The sequence below is a fragment of the Pungitius pungitius genome, chromosome 2 (genome assembly GCF_949316345.1).
Source record: "Pungitius pungitius chromosome 2, fPunPun2.1, whole genome shotgun sequence".
Lineage (NCBI taxonomy): Eukaryota > Metazoa > Chordata > Actinopteri > Perciformes > Gasterosteidae > Pungitius > Pungitius pungitius.
In genome coordinates, this window is record NC_084901.1 from 26,222,775 (window position 1) to 26,232,559 (window position 9,785).

Sequence of the window (9,785 nt, forward strand, 5' to 3'; positions counted from 1 at the left end):
CTTTATCCGTTCTCCGAGTCACATTTATAACACAACAGGAGCATTTTCAAAAAATCACCATTCGCCACGAACGTTGAAGTTGTTATAACTCGACCATACATTATCTAATCTGCTCCGTATTTCTCATATAGCATGAAATTCTCACCCTTTAAACATCCAATAAATAAAAAAAAAAACACCTTTTGAAATTTTTTGAAGGAAGTTGGGTCAGGTATAGTATTTCGAGAGGTTTTTATTTTGGACTGTTACACCCTGGTGATATGTACTCTCGGCCTGAAGTGGAATGGTCATGAAAGAATTGATTGTTTCCTTTTACATCTAATCTGAAAATGACTAAATGTAGTCTGGTGATTGAGATATTGGCTTATGTATGGTATTCTGAGCTTTCATTTTTAATGGTACATCAGAAGCTCCTGGTTATATGTTGTTGAAAAGGCCTAAGACCATGATAATGTCAAAGATAAAGTTTGCAAAGCGGCATTCCTGACACACGGTTAACGAACACTGAACGCTTCGTCCGACGGCCGCAGGGTTCCTCGGCAGCATTTGTAACCGTCTGGCCAGTGCCCCGACGTGCAAGGAGTAGCGAGGACCCATCCAATGCTGCTCGTTTCTAATTGTCATTGTTTGGATCCATTTGTGGTTAATGTTGTTAAAATGAACTCTTTCTTAATACCTACATTGCTGGTTTGACTTATTTCACTTATTAAATGTACAAGGAAAAACGCTTGGTTTTTTTACACCCCAAAATAAAAATTTAAGTCATAGAGGGCTTCTTCGCACTTCCTGGTGGGGCACCCTCTTATCTTAAAGACCAAACTGCCCTACAAGGCATCTGCGCTCCATAGATGCTGGGCTACTTGTGGTTCCTAGAGTTTTAAAAAGTAGGATAGGGGCCAGGGCCTTCAGTTATCAAGCTCCTCTTTTGTGGAACCAGCTTCCACTTTCAGTCCGGGGGGCAGACTCGGTCAGCTCATTTAAGATAAAGCTTAACGTTCCTCTTTGATATCGCTTATAGTTAGGGCTGGTCCAGGCTAACCTGAGCCAGCCCTTAGTTAAGCTGCTCTAGGTTTAGACTGCCGGGGGACTTCTTAGGACACATCGAGTCCCACTCTCACCCTCTCCTTCCACATTAATCCATGTTTTATTAATGTACATCACTAATTCAGCTTCTTCCGGGAGTTCTTTGTGCTTTCTCGCCTAGCAGGTCTCCGTGGAGTGTATTTTCGTGTGTGGCATGGCGCTGCTGCCGTCATCATTATTTTAAATATGATTCATATTACTGTCATCATAAACCAACATCTTTCTGCTCTCCCTCCCCACAGAAGCATCTGGATGGTGGTTGTCCCTGTGGTGGTCCTTCCGTACACTTGTTCTGCTATTTGCAATTCATATCTGTTAGAGGAATTGAATGTATTGTACATCTTTTACATTGTTTATTCTGTACACATGACATCCATTGCAGTCTGTCCATCCCAAGAGAGGGATCCCTCTGACGTTCTCCCTATGTGGGGGTTTTGGGACAGAGGATGTTGCATGTGTACAGACTATAAAGCCCTCTGAGGCAAATTTGTAATTTGCCATTTTGGGCTATACAAAATGAATTGAATTGAATTAACAGAATGGCACAGAGGGGACGAACTTATATAAACTAGTTTTCAAGGGCACAGGGAGAATATAAAAGAGGTCAGAGTCGAACAGCAGACAGACTCTGGAAAAGGATTCGCTTTTTGTGCGTGCTTAGGGTCTCCAGATATATCTGTGGCGAGTTGCTCATGTACTTTTTTTTCTCTCTCTAAATGTTAACTTATTTGACCCATCAGATTCTTCTCATCAACCAGCTCTGAGGGTTCGGAAATCCCAACAGTAGCTCACCACGTCACTTTCTAGCGCTATTAGCAAGCGTCACATCTCCATAAATACTTTAGTTTTAACTGAAAATGGGTTTGGAGGTTGGGACTGGCTTGGCACACCGGATGACTTTGCTAGTGTGAGGATTACAGGAAGACATAAATTGCATACCAGTTGCCACTTTTCAATGACTGCATCGCTCGCTTGAATGACAGTGCCCTACCAATATACCAGACACTCCGCCCCCGCCCTCAGCGGACCATCTCCTATGATTTTACTGGTGTGGCCCACTGGAGATCAATATATAGCAGTATATGGCCCCTTCCCTAAAATTACACGTCATTTAGCTGACGCTTTTTTCCAAAGCGTCTTACATTGCATTATAACCCATGCGTTACATTTGCCTAGGGAGCAATTAGGGATTAGGTGTTGCTCAGGGACACTTCGACATGGCACATCCCACATGGAAAGAACCTATATGTGGATATATGCACATATATGAAACCTATATGCAGTATATAAGTACATATATACTGCATATAGGGTACATATATGCTGCATATATGCGTATATATGCTACATATAGGCGACCTATATGTGGCATATATGCGCATATATGCAGCATATATATTGTCATATATGCCCATATATACAGCATATATGGGCATATATGCAGCATATAGGCGACCTATATGTGGCATATATGCGCATATATACAGCATATATGGGCATATATGCAGCATATAGGCGACCTATATGTGGCATATATGCGCATATATGCAGCATATATATTGTCATATATGCCCATATATGCAGCATATATATATTGTCATATATGCCCATATATGCAGCATATATGGGCATATATGCAGCATATATGGGCATATAGGTCGCCTATATTCAGCATATATGGGCATATATGCAGCATATATGCGCATATATGCAGCATATATGCGCATATATGCAGCATATATGCGCATATATGCAGCATATATGCGCATATATGCAGCATATATGTGCATATATGCCACATATATGCGCATATATGACAATATATATGTTGCATATATGCCACATAAAGGCTAAATTGTGGTGCTTATATGTGCATATACAGACCATATAGGTCTCCTGTATTTCTTATATCCACATATAAGCCCAATGTACACCCAATGTACAAACAAGATATGTCTTATATGGCTCATGGCAGGATCTGGTCATTATGTAGCTCATATCTCACTGTCATACTGTCATACATGATGCCTAGCTCATATTATTATCAAAGCATTAATTAAGAACTAACTATAATAAAAATTCTGCAAGAACTTGTGTAAATGCAAACACGTGAAATTAGTATCACATGTAATGTGATGTTATGGAATTTAACTATGGCAATTAAGTGAGCGGAGATGGAAAGCTATGATGGCTATACAATTTCAAATATTTCTTGTATGAAGTGAGTGGTAAAGAAGAAAATGTATAACAACATCACTCGTGTTTTTCTTTTATTTTGTCAATCAAGCCTTTTTTTTGCAATGTCAAGTCACTTCCACACATTCACATTAATGCAGTTTCTAAATGGCTGAAAGGTCATTAGTCTAAATGTAGCAAAAAAAAGTAATCATCATCCCATATCTATCTGAGCATTTCACTGTGGTTAATTAATTTTAACACAATGTCAACATTTCCGTACACGGTTTTAACGAAGACACTTGTCTTTAATTTGAGATACTTGTACAGCTCCGCTACAGCGTCGCGTGCGAATGACGTCATCAACCGCGCTGGGCCGCTTGTGGATGACGTCATTCACATGCAGCTGCGATCGTATCTTTCGCGCCGAAAGATAACGGCTGGGACTAAGTAAAAAGTAGTAAAAATGGAGACATAGCGAAACGCTGATGTCTCCATTTTTACTGCTTTTTACTACTTGAATGGACTGAGGGTGATGATAGTGGGGCGCATAGTATTTTGGCGATTGACTGTGTCCGGAACTTTTCAGTTCAAGATTTTTTTGCCTCGACTGAACAAAACGAGAAGCTGGTGGAATGGCGAAACGGCCGCCAACCCTGGCCGGTTCACCCAGCCAAATTGACGTGGCAAGTAAGTTATGTTACATTCTTTATGTATATATTACATTAAATTTGGCTCGCACGTAAAGAAGTGTAAAATGGATCTTGTTACCTGACTAGCTTAGCATGCTGGCTGTTAGCTACATTAGCAAACATTAGCTATTTGCTAATGTTAATGTTAAGTCTCTTAATTCGGCAGGGGAAGACTGAGAAGGCTTAAAAAAAGGTAACTGACTGCACCAATTGGTGCTTTAGTTTAAGTTATCTCCCCTCTCTTGTTTCTTAATGTGTATGTTTGTAGGTTTGTAATTGTGTCATCTATGATGATTTAATGTGCTTTGCCAAGATATATGTGCAAGGTGGTGTAACGCAAGTTAATAAGAGTTGGGCTAAAAGTCAGTGTCTTGTGGGTTGACAGTAAAAAGGGAGGGTCTTCCAAAAACAAGCACCAGGAGGGTGAGAAGCAGGAGGAGGGTCATGACAGACTTTCAAAGAACAAGGTACACTACCTGTCTGCATCCTGTGTGTGTGCTGTTACATTACATTACAATACATTCATGGTTCCTCTGTTTCTCCCTCTCCCTCCAAAGGTTGTCGTGAAAAAGAAAAATGTTTCTAAATACGAGACAGGAGGAGGAGGAGAAAGTGGATGATGAGGCGCGTCATGACACAAAGAACAAGGTACACTACCAGTCTGCATTCAGTGTGTGTTATTAACTAAGCTATAGAGATTTTTATGTTTGGATAGTTAGTGGTAATATGTAATTTACTTGCCCCACATGCATAAAATTGTTGAAAAGATGTTTTTCTTCTCTAACAAGACTGCGGCAACAACTAAAAACTCAGCGAAACCACAGGTGAATAACATTATGTAGTAAGGATGAGTATAAACTGTATGCTTTGTAGGATCCAATTATGGCACTTTTCCACTGCATAGTACAGCATGGTACGGCTCGCTTTAAATGGTACCTGGTCTGTTGATGTTCTAAGCGTACCGTAACGGTACTTTAAACGTGACATGAACACACTGAAGTGGTACTTCTGCAGTGGAAAAGCAACTCAGTTAAAGCGAACCGAGCTGTGCCGTACTGAGACGAGTCGTACCACGCAGTGGAAAAGCAAAGCGAGCCGAGCCGAGGCGTTACATGCAGTGGAATAAATCATGTTTGTGTGCGGGCATACCATCGCTTTTTTACTTGCTATTTTTGTATTTCCTTGCACCTCAAGAAAATGTGATGTGTGTGTATATATAAAAAAAACTCTTGCTTACTCCACCTTCATTTTACCCGCCTTTCATAATAATTTTGAAATATTACTTTAAGGTGGGAAGCCAACCAGAGGGGACGGGGAGCAGCTGGTTGCCCTGGACAAAATTAAAAAGGCAGCCATTATTGGTGAGTAAATGCATAAAGTGTTGAGAAGGGAAAACAAAACTTTTAAGACTTTATAAGTTCACCACTTTAACCATAGCCTACTTGTATCAATGTATATTAGGCATCAATGGAGACTGGATAAGGTAGGGCACCCATTATTGTTACTGTATCTGCTTAGCACCTATAATACTAATTCATTGCTTGCTCACTTTTTGATCCCACCTTTCCTTTTCTAAAGCCACATTTCTGGGGTATTGCCCTCAATGTGCTGTAAGGTGTGTAGTCCTCTATTTTGTAGAACATATATTGTTGCAAATAACCTCATGGCATATTGTTGTTGTCTGAAGTGTTCATAAATAATATTCACCCCTCCTTCACCCTTAATCCCCTCTGTCCTGCCTTATTTTGTCTATGCCGGTAATTGATTTGCTTGATTTTAATGCATACCTTCTTCGAGCATGGTGTGTGTGTGTGTGTGTGTGTGTGTGTGTGTGTGTGTGTGTGTGTGTGTGTGTGTGTGTGTGTGTGTGTGTGTGTGTGTGTGTGTGTGTGTGTGTGTGAAACAAAAGGTCTTGTTTGCTCAAAGCCCAGCCCAGAGAACACGGAATGTGTTAAAAAGTCAGGATTTGTTAATTCAGAACAGATGGCTGAATGCCATTCGCTCATTATTGTTACAATATTATTATATTGTCTAATTATTTTTGTCTTCTCTAGATGCTACATTGAAGAAATGGCCGGCAGCCAGCCGAGGGCAGATAGGAACAGCTATAAATTCCAAGCTCGCAGAGATGCGAAGATCCATGAAATGTTTTTTTTTTTTTGTTGTTGTCATTTTTGTACATTTTGATAGTCCTTAAATAAATAATGTAAATTTCCACATTTTGGGCTTTTATTTTTGTTTCCTAGTTTGGATTTTAATAATTTTACTTATAGGTGGACATATGTGCATATATGTACCTATATAGGTACATTTATGCATGTATATATATGTGTACATGTATGCGTGCATATATGTGGGCATATATGTGGGCATATATGTGGCGCATGTATGCGTGCATATATGTGGGCATATATGTGGCGCATGTATGCGTGCATATATGTGGGCATATATGTGGCGCATGTATGCGTGCATATATGTGGGCATATATGTGGCGCATGTATGCGTGCATATATGTGGGCATATATGTGCATATATGTGGCGCATATATGCGTGCATATATGTGGCGCATATATGCGTGCATATACACTCACCGGCCACTTTATTAGGTACCCCATGCTAGTAACGGGTTGGACCCCCTTTTGCCTTCAGAACTGCCTCAATTCTTCGTGGCATAGATTCAACAAGGTGCTGGAAGCATTCCTCAGGGAGTTTGGTCCATATTGACATGATGGCATCACACAGTTGCCGCAGATTTGTCGGCTGCACATCCATGATGCGAATCTCCCGTTCCACCACATCCCAAAGATGCTCTATTGGATTGAGATCTGGTGATTGTGGAGGCCATTTGAGTACAGCGAACTCATTGTCATGTTCAAGAAACCAGTCTGAGATGATTCCAGCTTTATGACATGGCGCATTATCCTGCTGAAAGTAGCCATCAGAAGTTGGGTACATTGTGGTCATAAAGGGATGGACATGGTCAGCAACAATACTCAGGTAGGCTGTGGCGTTGCAACGATGCTCAATTGGTACCAAGGGGCCCAAAGAGTGCCAAGAAAATATTCCCCACACCATGACACCACCACCACCAGCCTGAACCGTTGATACAAGGCAGGATGGATCCATGCTTTCATGTTGTAGACGCCAAATTCTGACCCTACCATCCGAATGTCGCAGCAGAAATCGAGACTCATCAGACCAGGCAACGTTTTTCCAATCTTCTATTGTCCAATTTCGATGAGCTTGTGCAAATTGTAGCCTCAGTTTCCTGTTCTTAGCTGAAAGGAGTGGCACCCGGTGTGGTCTTCTGCTGCTGTAGCCCATCTGCCTCAAAGTTCGACGTACTGTGCGTTCAGAGATGCTCTTATGCCCACCTTGGTTGTAACGGGTGGTTATTTGAGTCACTGTTGCCCTTCTATCAGCTCGAACCAGTCTGGCCATTCTCCTCTGACCTCTGGCATCAACAAGGCATTTCCGCCCACAGAACTGCCGCTCACTGGATGTTTTTTCTTTTTCGGACCATTCTCTGTAAACCCTAGAGATGGTTGTGCGTGAAAATCCCAGTAGATTAGCAGTTTCTGAAATACTCAGACCAGCCCTTCTGGCACCAACAATCATGCCACGTTCAAAGTCACTCAAATCACCTTTCTTCCCCATACTGATGCTCGGTTTGAACTGCAGGAGATTGTCTTGACAATGTCTACATGCCTAAATGCACTGAGTTGCCGCCATGTGATTGGCTGCTTAGAAATTAAGTGTTAACGAGCAGTTGGACAGGTGTACCTAATAAAGTGGCCGGTGAGTGTATGTGGCGCATATATGTAGCGCATATATGTACATATATAACATATAGGAAAACGGCCAATTTTATATATGTCACATATATATATGTGGCGCATATATGTGACGCATATATGTGGCGCATATATGTACATATATATTATAACATATAGGAAAACGGCCAATTTTATATATGTCACATATATCAATTACCTATATCAAAACATATATTAAAACATATATGTTTATATAGGTTCTTTCCATGTGGGATGGGGCAGCCGTGATTCAAACCGCCAACCTTGCGGCTCCCAGCGCATCACACTACTCCATGCGCCACCGTCGCCTATTATAAGGGATTGACAACCCTGTGTTGGAACAACTATGGAAGTAAATCTGCAAGCACGTTCCTGGTTTTGTTGAAAAACATTCAGATACATAATTTCAATGCATAAAAATGTACTGCTAGAAATTCAATCACCTTTTTCTTTCAAACCCGATGACACAGATTCACTTCCATAAACAACACGTAACCAGTGTCTTCGGAGGGATCATCACTACACGCTGACTGATATCGCTATCACCTCTGACCCAGTGGGCTAAAAACATACTTATTGACATTACTTCATTACACTGCGTGGTATATCTCGAATTAGACACATACCTCCGTGATAGCAGTATATATCACCTCACTTGGGTGGCTAACTGCATTTTTTGATCAAGGAGTCAGAACATGTCCTCGCCGTTTGATTGACAGAGTGTTGAGGGAGAAGGGTGGTCCCTAAAGAATGCTGTTGTTTACATCTGATTGTTTTCAGAATGCTGCAGGCTTACACAGATGGTGGAAACCAGCAGTGAACCAGCATTAATTATGATACTGTAATCAGTTTAATGGATGTAATTGAACGTTTTTTTTTATAACTGCGGTATACATGTTTTGACCCAAAATTAGGTTATCTGACAATCTAATCCTCTGGCATGTATACAAGGCCACGTGCCTATAGATCTGATAGCATTAGCGCTAGGCAAATGTTGAACAAAAAGTTACAAATATTTTGATCTCAACTAAAATTGTTTAGTTGTGTGTCGCAGCCGCAACCTTGACAGTAAACACTGCTGGCTGAAATAAAATGAGAGCTGTCAGGTTGACTCAAGTCCCTTTCTCATGTAAACAACATCCTTGCGAAAGAGGACCCCAGCCCTGTTGATGGCACGCAGTTGAGGCCCTTTCTCACCAGGTGTGGAATACTGCATGTCTGTCTCTATATGTCTTTCCTTCTGATTCTATATTGTGCAGAGACACAACTTTTTTGGAACGCCTACGGTTACAAGCTTTAGGATCAATCAGCAGTGGCGGCTTTCAGTAAACTTCCCAGTATTATTCAATGCAAAAAAGGTTATCAAACACGCATTATCATTTACAGTTTAATAGGGACATGTTATTCAAACAATTCAGTATATCAATGAACATGATATTACTACCATATCATAACTATTATAAATATCCAACATAAATGTTTCAAATAATATATTATTGGATAAATATATTGGAGGATCCACTGTACAAGCACAAACTATTATAAATATCCAACATGAATGTTGGAAACAAATTAGAACATGTGTATGTGTATGTATACATACACAAAAACTAGGTTCATAGGTGCAGGTCTATATATATATGTGCCGTACGTCAAAAGTAGCATTCTTTTCTTTTGAACATGTTGATATGAATTTCTTCAACTGTGTTATTGCAACTTGTGTTTTGATTTTGTAAAATAATACATTGCAATTTGCAATATCTTGTGCTCTAACCCATTGAAAGAAAGGGTTGATTTAAAAAGAATAGAATAATAAAAAAAAAAAAAGGTTACCTCTCTGGAGGCATTTGAAAATGATTCAAAAACATTGATCCCCTTGCAGTAAATGTGGACTACAGTAGAGCGGGCAACAGGGCTAGAGAAGGTCGGGGCCACAAGAGGTTAGTAAGTTACGTTTATTTATCCCCAACAGGAAATTCTTCCTCATTTGACCCATCAGCTGACTTTGCCAGGCGACTGA

General features: G+C 40.5%; 1 long non-coding RNA gene across 4 annotated transcripts; it reads left to right on the plus strand.

The window, feature by feature from the left end:
- The first annotated feature begins 3,536 nt into the window (after positions 1–3,536).
- LOC134124403 (uncharacterized) lies at positions 3,537–6,167 on the plus strand. Of its 4 annotated transcripts, XR_009955849.1 has the most exons (6): positions 3,541–3,948; positions 4,336–4,417; positions 4,508–4,598; positions 5,240–5,311; positions 5,412–5,433; positions 6,005–6,167. It is a non-coding gene; the product is annotated as an uncharacterized LOC134124403 (long non-coding RNA). The 4 variants fall into 4 exon arrangements; XR_009955850.1 differs by having other exon boundaries at positions 3,537–3,948; positions 5,240–5,565; XR_009955851.1 differs by adding an exon at positions 4,117–4,143 and having other exon boundaries at positions 3,540–3,948; positions 5,240–6,167.
- The last annotated feature ends 3,618 nt before the right edge of the window (positions 6,168–9,785 follow it).